Raw genomic sequence first — 12,494 nt, 5'->3', positions numbered from 1 at the left:
ATGCTGTCTCAGGCTAGCCGAGGGCTGCGCTTAAAGGGTCCCGACCCCCACCCCGGACACACAGTTCTAAGGGGTGCCCCGCTTGCAAAGAAGTTCTGGCTTGGAGTGCCCTGAGTGCCCACACTGGGCACATCACACCACTCGGCCATCAGCCCGGCTGCACTTGCCGCAGGCTGCCATCTGGGGAGAGGGAGTAATTGGGGGGCTGCAGGAGAGCTTCCACCCCCAGAAGCCCGCAGAGCCAGCCCAGTCCTCCCCATCGGGGGCTCGTACCCCATTCCTCCCTCACCTCCTTCCACTTACCCTTCCCTAGCCCCCCTTCTTATTGATGTACAAAATAAAGATAACGTTTCTTCCAACATTGACTCTGTCTTTATTGAAAAAAAACTGGGGGAGACTGGGAAAAGGAGGTGGGAGAGGGGAAGAGAGAGGCTGGGAGAGGGGAGGGCAACTAACATGATCAGGGGTTGGGAACAGGTCCCATATGAAGAGAGGCTACAGAGACTGGGACTTCTCAGCTTAGAAAAGAGGAGACGGAGGGGGGACAGGATAGAGGGCTCTAAAAGCAGGAGTTGGGTGGAGAGGGTGCATACAGAAAAGCTCTTCATTAGTTCCCATAAAGAAGGACTAGAGGACACCAAAGGAAAGGAATGGGTAGCAGGCTTGAAACTAGTAATAGAAAGTTGTTCTTCTTCTTGACAAAGCAAATAGTTAACCTGTGGAACTCCTTGCTGCAGGAGGCTGTGAAGGCTACAACTAGAACAGAGTTTAAAGGGAAGTGAGATAAAGTGATGGAGGTTGGGTCCATGGAGTCCTATTAGCCAGAGGGTAGGAGTGGTGTCCCTGCCCAAAGTTTGTGGAAGGCTGGAGAGGGATGGCACGAGACAAATGGCTTGGTCATTGTCTTCGGTCCATCCCCTCCAGGGTCCCTAGGGTTGGCCGCTGTTGGCAGACAGGCTACTGGGCTAGATGGACCTTTGGTCTGACCCAGTACGGCCATTGTAAGCTCAGGGCTCAGGGTCGGGGGTCTCAGTGGACCCCCTTGATTTTCATGCACACCTGGTCCTGGGTGGCCAGGCTGGCAGCTCTCCTGCCCTAGACGGCCACTTTCCTGTGCCTAGTGAGGAGATCGTGGACGAGGTCCACGATGTCTGCACTAGCCCAGGAAGGTGCCCGCCTCTTGCGGTCCAGGGCAAGCTCCGGGGAGCCGCCAGCCTGGTCCCGGCAAGAGGGGGTGGGCTGGGGGGCATCGGGTGGGTGGCTCTGTGCCGTGCCAGGTGCAGGGTCTGCTAGCTGGGTGCTGGCAGGCTTGCACCTGGCACGGGCACCGTAGCCAGCCCGTGCCCCTTTAAGGGGTCCGGGGCCGGGAGGGGGTCATAGAGTTTCCCTGGTGTTGGCCAGAGTGGCCACCAGGGAAACCTGGGGAGGGCTAGCCTCCCACTAGTTCGAACTAAAGGGCTACACAGCCCTTAGTTCGAACTAGCTAGTTCGAACTAGGCGTTAGTCCTCGTAAAATGAGGTTTACCTAGTTCGAACTAAGCGCTCCGCTAGTTCGATTCAAATTCGAACTAGCGGAGCGCTAGTGTAGCGCCTATTAAAGTTAGTTCGAACTAACGTCCGTTAGTTCGAACTAACTTTGTAGTGTAGACATACCCAGAGAGAAGTCTGGCTATGCAGAGAAGGGACTGTAAGATGCATAAGTCCCATGATCATGCCAAGCCTCTGACACCCAAGGGCAGAATTAAAAGGAAACATTGACTTGTGCACAGTAGGTATCACTGCCCCAGACTCCAGAAGCCACTTTCATCTCTTCAGAGCATCCCTTTTTGGGGAAATTTGACTTACTGGCTTTTTTTCCCACATCAGAGCTAATTCATCTCAGTTATCAGATACAAAGGAACCAAGGAGTGACCTCACTTAGCTGCTGTTGGAGAAAATCTACAATCCCCAACTCCTTTAGGTGGGCAGAGGGCAAGAGAAGAAATGCTGCTATAAATACACCCACAATACTAACAAGCTCCTTGCTGGTGAAGGGAATTTCCATTGGCCAGCAGCAACTGCCAGTCACGCCTATGCCTATTATTAAGAATAGCTGTGGTAGGGCAGAGTTTTCTCTTTGGTGGGGCCTTGTTTTTCACAGCGCTTGGAGAGATGCGTGTGCTAGTCTTACCTGTAAGCTTCTCTTGGACTTGCAAAGATGGAGCCTCAGGTGCTCCAGAACTTCCACCTGGACTGCGAGGCTGTTGTCAATTGCATGGTGAACATGGAGTTGTATGCCAGCTATGTCTACTTGTCCATTGCAAGTGTGTCTATTTCTCATGCTGTTCTCTGTTTGCCGGTCGTTGTGGTTTAGGGTTGTAAACAGGCATTGCTGGACAGTTCTTGCTTGGGTATGACTTCTACATAATTTGGTTTCCTGCTCTCTGAAGCACAAACTACTCCTATTCTTTCAAACCAATAAAAAGGTGATGTAAGCTGTAGCTCTATTTCAAAAGGGATCATGTCTCCCCACTTTTTTTCCCTTTCTCTCTAGAGATCTCTCGTCTCTGGATGATTGCTGTAGAAACTCTTTTCTCGTCAGGAAAAGCAGAACAAACAGGCTTGTATTTGAAGGTTCTTCATGCATCTTCTCCAGGCGTCCAGACAGTCTTTCCTTTTAAGTGAACTGAACTGCAAACTGCATGCCAGATAAAATGGCAACTGAATCAATGGCCGGGATTGCCACACAAAACAAATAGCATGAGGTCTGTCTAAGGACAGCTGGGGGAAGATGCTCTTCCTACAGGCTAGTAGTGGGAAGAACTAGGTTTTCCCCAGAGCTGCTTAAATATCCTGACTATATGGATTGATTGCCCTGCTGTAATTCCATGGGCCTGAACATTCATGAGTCTGAGTACTAACCACAATCTTGATATTGACTGCTATTGGGTCTGGAATAGCCATAATAATATTGTTTTCTGTAGAGGCTTGTCCTTCTTCCCAGTCCGGCTACTTTGACTGTGATGATGTGGCCTTGAGGCATGTGGTCCAGTTCCTGAAGGAGCAGTCCCATGAGGAGAGAGAGTATGCAGAGAAGTTTCTGACCTACCAGAACAAGTGAGGGGGCCGCATTATCCTGCAGGACATCAAGGTAAGAAAACAAGCGAGTGCCCCCACACCACCTCGTGCCCAGACCCCCACTCCCTCACTCATGCCCTTCCTCACAGCCAGACAGCCTGGCTGCTCCTGCCCCCTCCCCCTGGCCAGATGCCCAACTCCCAGCTTATTTCTGCACCCTACCTTCCACCCAGACCTCACCTCCTCCTATACCCCATCTCCTGCCCAGATCCTGCACCTCATCGCTATCCTACTTGCCCAGTCCCACACACTGAACCTGGCATTTTTGTCCCCACCCCAGAGCCTAAGGGGGTCCACAAAATCCACTGGAACCCCAGAAAAGTAAATCTGGCCTATAGGAAGCCCCAAACCTCAGTCCTCCCTTCCCTTCACCCTATGGGGTGGGAGCACCCAAAGGAGGGAGGTGTTCTAGTTGGAGGGCTTTGGAGGAGGCTTTTCACTTCTCACTTGTGTAGTCCCCAACTAATTATTTTTCTATGGGTCAGTGGACCCCCCCAACCCAAAAACGTGTCCCCATCCCTGCCATAAATAAAGATAACATCGAAACCTTTAGTGCTAGACATCATTTTCAAAAAAATAAAATGTTAGTTTATCAAAATTAATATGAGAGAGTTAATATGCTGAATCTGTTTTATAATTTAAATTAAACCGTTCTGCCTAGCTGCAGCTGGTTCAGAAAATAAGGTCACCATACCTAGTCTGCCTTGCCTCCTCTACACCCATTCTCCCAGCACATAGATCCATGAATAAGTTAAATCTTGGTACGCCTCTTCTGAAAGGTTGCTGACCCCTGCACTGAAAGGCAAGATCTGCATCTTTATTTATTTATTAATGAAGCTGCTGTAAGTAGAACTATTATTGACTTTGAAAAGTATTACTGGCACTTGGGCCCATACACAGAGGTGAATATGTAGAACTGGGCAGGGAAATCCTCATGACCAGAAACTATCCTGGGCAGGATCCAGCTATTGCCAAACATTTTGATAGGTCCCTAATTGTTTCTCAGTGGATTAACTGGAGCCATAGGAATCGCTGGACCTTCGAGAAGGTGAGGAAAGGCATTATGAGAGCAATCTTCCATTTAGTTATCAGCGTCATTCTTCCAGGAACAACTTAGAGCAAGGGTGAACATAAGCAATCTTGAATGAAATGAGGTGGGAAAACACATGCCTCTTTCACTTGTGTTGTATCTAGACCAGGGGTGGGCAATAGTTTTGGACTTGGGGCCACTTCTGAAATTTTTGAAGTGGGCTCAGGCAGAAAGGGTAGGGCCAGGACACTTCTGTGCTTTCCTGCCAACACCCCCTGATTGGTCTGGGGGTGGGGAAATACACAAAGTCTTTGCTCCCCTCCAGAGAGAACAAACAACTGTTTTGAACAACTGGCAGGTACCTGTTCTCCTGGCAGTGGGAAGAGACTTTGCATGCTCCCCCCACAACCCTCAGGTCAATCAGGGCCTGGGGAGGGGAGCACGTGAAGTCTTTCACTCCCTGCCCTGCAAGGGAGCACCATACTTAGTCAACCGCCCGCTGAGCAGCAGCTGGTGGTTGACTTTAGTGATGAGCCCCTTGCAGGGTGGGAGGAGACTTTGCATGCTTCTCCCCGCCCCCAGGACCTGACTAGCCTGGGGCGGGGGGAGCGACAGGGCCTCTGCTGGCTGGATCAACTCTCCTGGAAGGCCATTTGCCCACCCCAATCTAGATGTCTTCATTCCTTTTTCCTGCTAAGAGGATCTTAACCCATCACGAACAGCATCCACTTCTGAATATTTGTAGCCATACAGTATAGAACGTTACTAGACGTAAGTATCACCAGCATGAAGCTCTCTTGCAACCAAAATGCTGGGAATAGCTGTAGACAGGAAGGGTGGATGGGAATTCTGACTGTTGGTAAATGTTAAACTTGAATGGTTGCTCAATGTCTTCCTCTCCCCGCTCCCCCCATGGATGCTGAGCCAGCAGAGATTCTTACCTTTACCTGGAAGACTCCTGGAACTGAAAAGAGATTTAAAACTTTTCTATTCAGTCCTTTCCAGTCACACATGATGTATGCAGGTAACAAACTGATCTTTGTCATTTAGTTTGTCTTTCAGATCAATCAATTTATTTGAAGCTGAAACTCTGCACTGATATGTAATGGTGCATAGTCAAACTGAAATTAATATTCCTCTACCTCTCCTTGCTTGACTGCAGCTGTGTGACATCCTGGAGTCAGACTTCCTGGAGGAGCAGGTGAAGGCCATTAAGCAGCTGGGAGACCACCTCACCAATCTGAAGCGCCTGGGAGTGTCCCAGAACAGCATGGGAGAGTACCTGTTTGACCAGCTCATCCTGGGGGAGAGCAGTGAATGACTTACTCCTAGGCCTTCCTGTCATGCTGGCTGTTATGAATCCACATAAAGGTTGACCTTCAGCTGCAATCTGGTATCTGCTCAGTTTGGATGGAGGAAGGGCTCAGAGGGTACAGGAATCTGATGGAAAAGTAAGAATGATGAATTGTTCCCTTTGCTAGCAATCACGGGTGCTGCCTTGCATAGTTCATGCTCTGCAGTGGGTAAAGTAGAGGGGTGTATGTGGGGGGGGAGGGGTGGTGAAGCTGCGTATTGATCTAAGAAGTTAAGAAAATTTAATCCTCAGTAGACTTGCACTGGCATGCATATTGGCAAAAACAGGCCTCTGAACACCATGATGTGCTTCTAATTAAAATTGCAGCAGCAATCAAAGCATGTTGGAAGCATGTTAGGCATTCTTCAATCAAATTAGAGCCCTAGGCAGTACTCCAGTATATCTAAGCAACAAGGATAGCTGATCAAGTTAATACTATGCATGTCCTTGAATTTACTCTAACCTCCAGCTCAAACATTGTGCAAGTACCTCCCTGCCTAACCTGCTTTTGCATTAGAGATTATGCCAATATTTCAGTCTATAGACCCTTAAAGCCCTTGACTTAATCTGTGCTGTTTGATGCCCTTAATTACTCTGGGGTAATAAGGGTTTAAATAACAAAGGCCCATATTTATGATCTGACATCTTGTTTCAGCAGTATCATGGTAACTCCTAGTCACTTCCCACATTACTTAAAGAATTCAAAGAGCATATTCTAACAGCAGAAACTCTTCTCTGCCTCTTACGTTATGACCAATAACCAGACTGTTACTCCAACAAAATGATTCTATCCAAAACAGAGGATAGCATGTTTCTGACACATCACCCCCACAATGGCAGTAAATGTGAACCTCTTTTCTTTCATCATTGTACATCCAGTGGAGTACAGAAGTTTGTGTGCTCATGAATGCAGGTGAAGCTTGGGAGCTAGAAATCAGGCTATATGACTGCCAGGCACTTTGGGAGTCATAGTGAGGATAGTGTTGGCTAATGAGATCTTAGGGTGTGTCTAGACTACATGCCTCCTTCGACGGAGGCATGTAGATTAGCCAGATCGGAAGAGGGAAATGAAGCCGCGATTAAAATAATCGCGGCTTCATTTAAATTTAAATGGCTGCCCCGATCTGCCGATCAGCTGTTTGTCGGCAGATCGGGGCAGTCTGGACGCGATGCGCCGACAAAGAAGCCTTTCTTCATCGGCACAGGTTTGCCTCGTGAAACCAGGTTTACCTGTGCCGATGAAGAAAGGCTTCTTTGTCGGCGCATCGCGTCCAGACTGCCCCGATCTGCCGACAAACAGCTGATCGGCAGATCGGGGCAGCCATTTAAATTTAAATGAAGCCGCGATTATTTTAATCGCGGCTTCATTTCCCTCTTCCGATCTGGCTAATCTACATGCCTCCGTCGAAGGAGGCATGTAGTCTAGACACACCCTTAGTGTCTGAATTGTTAATGTAATCCATGTCAGTGTTGAATGGAGACAAACAGTAATCAGAACTTCAATTCTTCCTATATATCTCCTTTCGTGTCCCTGTAACAAGAGGGTCATTCAAACATTCATGAAAGAGCTAATCGGTGAACAGTGACCTTGACTATTATGGTAAAATAACATAGGGATTATCTTCCAGGTTTTGTGTGTGTGTGTGTGTGTCTTTTTTTAAATGGCAAGAATAAGACTTGTGAATAAGTCATCCAATTGTTCCAGCGGTTTCCATGAATACTCTTGAAAACCTGCTTCTGGAGCAAGACCCTCTTTTCCTGTCTTCCTTGAATGAAGTGAGCAGAGAATCAAGAGAGATGAAATACTTGTTTTAAATGGAAGTGGGCTCAGACCTTTCTGTAAGGACATAATATTGGCTACGTTTAGACTACATCCCTTTTTCGTAAAAGGGATGTAAATTACACGTATTGCAATTGCTAACGAAGCAGGGATTTAAATCTCCCCCACTTCATTAGCATAAAAATGGCTGCTGCTTTCCTTCCCGCACGAAGCTTTGTCAGAAAAAAGCGCCAGTCTAGACGCTGATCTTGTGGAAAATAAAGCCTTTTCCAAAAGATCCCTTATTTCATAGAAGAATAAGGGATCTTTTGGAAAAGGCTTTATTTTCCGCAAGATCAGCGTCTAGACTGGCGCTTTTTCTGACAAAGCTTCGTGCGGGGGGGGGGGGGGGGGAAGGAAAGCAGCAGCCATTTTTATGCTAATGAAGTGGGGGAGATTTAAATCCCTGCTTCGTTAGCAATTGCAATACGTCTAATTTACATCCCTTTTACAAAAAAGGGATGTAGTCCTAGGCGCAGCTAATGGGATTTTGAAAGACGTTGCCTAACCCAAAGAAACAGAGCAGGAACTGAGCAAAATGCAAGGTAGACTGTACCCAAACATCCTCACAATCAATTTTGTGCTGTCATCTGAACCAGTACCATATACCAAGACAGCAGAATGTCTAACTGTGATACTTTGCCATGCACATAAACCATACCAAACAAAATTGTCTTAATGAAAAGAGCAAGGGATCACTTCTAGTGGACCAGCAACTGTATGTTATGAAGTTCTCTGTGAATTGCCAAGCCCATTGTGACACCGGCAGCTGAAGTGATAGCTAGGTTCCAGCCCCATACCAATTCACTTGTGTAATAGAATAGAATAAAGCAATTGTTAAATGTCTGAGTGCACTTGGTGTTGAATCCTGAAAACTCTTGGGGTGTTAGTTGGATTTTTTCATTTGTCTGTATCCTGTTATCCAAGGTAGAGTGTAGTGGCAAACATTTATCTCCCTGCAAATCAATAACCTCTCCAGTGAGTGAGAAGCCTTGTGGCATGCAAATGAGGAACTTTTAATAGAAATATGGTAACTTCAAAGCAAGTACTCATTGTATGAGAAGATCAAAGGCTCCAACTGCATTCCTCACTCCATCAAAGGAAAAGGCCAACGGGTAGTGACATGGCTCCTCGCAGGAAACAAGCTATAAGTATGGATTGAAGGAAGTATCCTGCATCTCTGGATTGTTTGGACTCTTACTGGGAAGCGAGCCAGATGCAAAGTAGAGATTCTGTAGAGAAAATGTCAGTACAGTGAGAAGACTGTTGGGAAACTTGGTGTATTACATTGCTGCCACCATTTAAAATTATAGGCTGTTTCCCCCTGTACATAGAAGTTTCCTGCTTTCACTTTTAATAACTTTCACATTCTCCTTTTATTGAGTAAACCTGCCAGAATTTTATTTAGTGTAAGGCCTAGGGTGCCAATTGGAAGTGGCTGCTTTCTTGGGACTGGAAACACACACCAGAAATCACATTTATTAGTTTTAAGTAACCATTTTATCAAAGTCCAGTTTGTTTTGGGGGGCAAGATAGAAGCCAGGGGGACTGTGTGTGGGGAAAACCTGTTCCATTGGGTCTCTTACTCCTGTGACACAGGGGAGAGCAAGTACTAAGAAGCATCAGTAGAATGATGGGGGGGGGGAGGGCCTTTAGCCCCCTGCCTCCTCTAAAGGGTTCTTTTATCCCAAGTCTTTATCCTGAGCCCCTAAATGCCCCAACCCTGATTTTTGCACCCCCACACCCCAGAGCTCTGTCCCAAGCTCCTCTTCCACCACTAACCTTGACTCCTGAATCCTTCCACATGTACCCTAACCCTCTGCCCCTGAGCCCCCTACATGCCACCTGCCACTTAAATTTCTTACGGGTACTGTTCTCGCATGTCACATGCATGTACACCCCAACTCCCTGCCCTGAGTCTCCCAGGGGTGCAGTACAACAGTATCTGTAGGAAATGTAAATTACTTTAATCCCTGCTTATTGGCTTGCTAAAATCTAATGACAGAGCACAGCACGAGTTTGGGATATTTGCCCTGTTTTCTGATAGTCTGCCTGTGGATAGGTGCACTCAGTTGTAAGCAGCTCAAGACCGTGTCATGTTCACCACATACTCTGATCTCTACCGAGGTAAAGTATTTACCCTGCTTTGCTCCTTCTGTTAACAGTATTGGCCTTTATGGATTTTTTTGCCAGTATCTGGGAATATCATAGTCCTACCTTTTGCAAACTTTTGTAAATCCAGATTTGGGACATGTTTTATCTAGGCCTCAGTGTGAGGTTATAATGTTTTGGTATTAACCCAAGTGTAAAATAAGAACGGCTAATAATGGGTCAGACCAATGGTCCATCCAGCCCAGTATCCTGTCTGCTGACTGGCCAATGCCAGATGCCCCAGAGGGAGGGGTCACAACAGGTAATCCTCCCTTGTCACTCACCTCCAGAGAAACAGAGGCTAGGGACAAATGGTGAATGCTCAATAGCTAATAGACATTCTGTACTTAATGTTACATTCTCTACCTAATGTATTCCCCCCCACCTCCTACACACACATGCACTGTAAAGAGGGACAATAGAAATATTAGCTTTCATTACAAAACTTCTGGTGAAACATGTTTGAAATTGCTGATTTCTCTAACTGGAAAAGTTTCATGGAGATGATTCAGTTTCATTGAAGCTCTGATGTGAGCCAGGCTCCTTTCTTGGCAGCTCAGAGGCTTGCCTGGCTGGCTCAGAGTTTGGGGCTGCCAGATTTTCTGGGGTCTGTGGCTCTAGGGTAGCCCAGGATTGCTCAAGCTGTGACTGTGATTTGCTTTTACTTCACAACAGATGAAAAGTTGTAGTACAATTGATGTAATACTTATAACTTCACATGTTCAAAGTATAACTCATGTTACCTAACTATCCTCAAAGAATCTCTGGTGGAATTCAGTAAATGTTATCCCCATTTTACAGGTGACAAGCTGTAGACTGATTTGTACAGAGCCACAATTCTACAGACACACCATAGCTTAACCTTATGCATATGAGCTACCCCCCTGAAATCAATGGGACTATTGAAGTGCCTAAAGTTAAGCATGAGCCTGAGTGTTCACAAGATTGAGGGTGTAGTGAGCTAGGCCCTGATTCTTCAATAAACCCCTTATTATTATTTAATTGCAGCAGTGCTCACAGTGTGCACAGTCCCTGTGTTGAGAACCTCCTGGTCTAAGGTATTACCTATGTTGGAATGGGGGTAGTGAAGGAACCCAGGTGTTCATTACTCAATTTGCAAGGTTTATTCTGCTAGGCCACACATGCACTGTAACATTTTAGCACAAAATGCACACACAGCTTAATAAATGCAGAGCAAAAGCCAAGAAAAGAAGATTTCCCCCTAAATATTCAAATTGCAGAGTATAAAGATGTCATAGCTTATGGCCAGTTTCCGACATAGTGAAGAGGAAGGCCACCTCTGACCATGTCTTGACTTTGAATCATCTCAGAGTTCTGAAATAATATTGAGCATTTACATGGCATTTTCAAACTTCAAAGCTAATTAAATCAGTCAGCTCCCTTTTGAACCAGACAAACAGCATGATTATTCCTCTTTTGCAGAAGGGGGAAATAAGGCAGAAAGGTGAAACGATTTGCCTAGAGCTGCAGAGAGAGTCAGTGTGGCATGGGATTAGAGCACCTGAATGGTAGGTTTGTAATGTCACACTCAGGATACTGGACTACAGAACAGAGGTTGCTGTATGTTGTAATAGGCATATGCCTCTGGCAAGGCCAGGGCTCCTAATAGATCATAGAAATGCTTCATAGTGCCATTCAGGGTTCACTTAAAAACTGTGTATATTCAGGGCACATCAGGTAGCCCCAGTAATGGGTTGGGGTGAAGTGGTTGTGAGGTACCAACACCTAAGTATTACCATGACTGGTGATATAGATGCACATTAGAGGTGGATGGAATCTGTATATCTTTACTCATTTCCCCTCATTTTGCATATACTGTATCATACTCTATACAGTTACTCAAAGGGAAGGAGCCACAAGGTGCCTATTCAGGCTGTTGCAAGAACGTGTGACTAATACCCATGTTATCTGCAGGGCTGGCTCATTGCTGAATCATGCTCTTACCTTGTGGAATGTCTACCACGCACTATCCAGGAGGCTAAGGTGGACAAAGAACTCTATTGGATAGAAATAGCTGCCAATCATAGCCGTACCCTTGTCTGAGCACTATTAATAGTGGCTGTGTGAGACCCGACTTCTGCATTTGCTCTGGGTGGTGTTTGTGCTTCAGTAGAATTTGCCCAGAACCTCATTGGGCCCTAAATTATTACAGTCGCTGTAGAATTACATCTGCCAAATAGAATCCCAGGTGTGTCAGAACTTCCATGCTGAATTTGAGGCTACTGTGAACCATGTTGTAAAATGGGGCTGTGTAACAGCTTTGTCTATCTGTCCATGGTGAGTGTCTGTGTTTCTTAGACCCCCAAAAAGAGTCTAAGGCTTAACTTTAGAAATGTTTCTGAACCTTGTTTCTTGCTGGTGTGGCTGTTTTCCTTGGTGGAGAACTATCAGATGGTCTTTTATCTAGACACCAGTAATGCATTGTATTGGAGGTAATACTAATTTGAAAACAATAGAGGGTTATTTGGGGTACTGTGGCTACAGAATGGGCTCAAATAAAGGTCCCTGTATAGGAGACTGAAACTTGAGGATTTTGAAGCACTGCTGTGGAAGCTGTAGGAAGGAAGATGTGCTCATAGGAGCAGAGCCAGTTGTACTGTAGAATATATGTAAGGGTGTGTCTAGACTACAGGGTTTTGTCGACAAAAGTCCACTTTTGTCGACAAAACTATACCTGCGTCTACACTACCGCTGAGTTCTGTCGACATAACGTCGACAGAACTCAGCAGTTTTGTCGACGCTGGTAAACCTCATTTTACGAGGCATAACGCCTTCTGTCGACAGAGTTCTGTCGACAGAAGGTGTTATTGCATGTAAACTGTCCTTTGCGTCTACACTACCATGTCGACAAAGACAGCTTGCTTTGTCGACAGAACTGAATGTAGACGCTCTTTGTCGACAGAAGCTTTGTCGACAGTATCTGTCGACAAAACTTCTGTCGACAAAAGCCTGTAGTCTAGACGTACCCAAAGAGAATATCCTAACTATCTGTGATTCCTTAA

General features: G+C 46.2%; 1 pseudogene; it reads left to right on the top strand.

Annotated features, from left to right (window-relative positions):
* The first annotated feature begins 2,135 nt into the window (after positions 1-2,135).
* LOC106731877 (ferritin heavy chain A-like) lies at positions 2,136-5,592 on the top strand (annotated as a pseudogene).
* The last annotated feature ends 6,902 nt before the right edge of the window (positions 5,593-12,494 follow it).

Source organism: Pelodiscus sinensis, chromosome 12 (genome assembly GCF_049634645.1).
Source record: "Pelodiscus sinensis isolate JC-2024 chromosome 12, ASM4963464v1, whole genome shotgun sequence".
Taxonomy (NCBI): domain Eukaryota; kingdom Metazoa; phylum Chordata; order Testudines; family Trionychidae; genus Pelodiscus; species Pelodiscus sinensis.
Note: the sequence above shows the minus strand (reverse complement) of the source record. Positions and strands in the feature narration are given on the sequence as shown.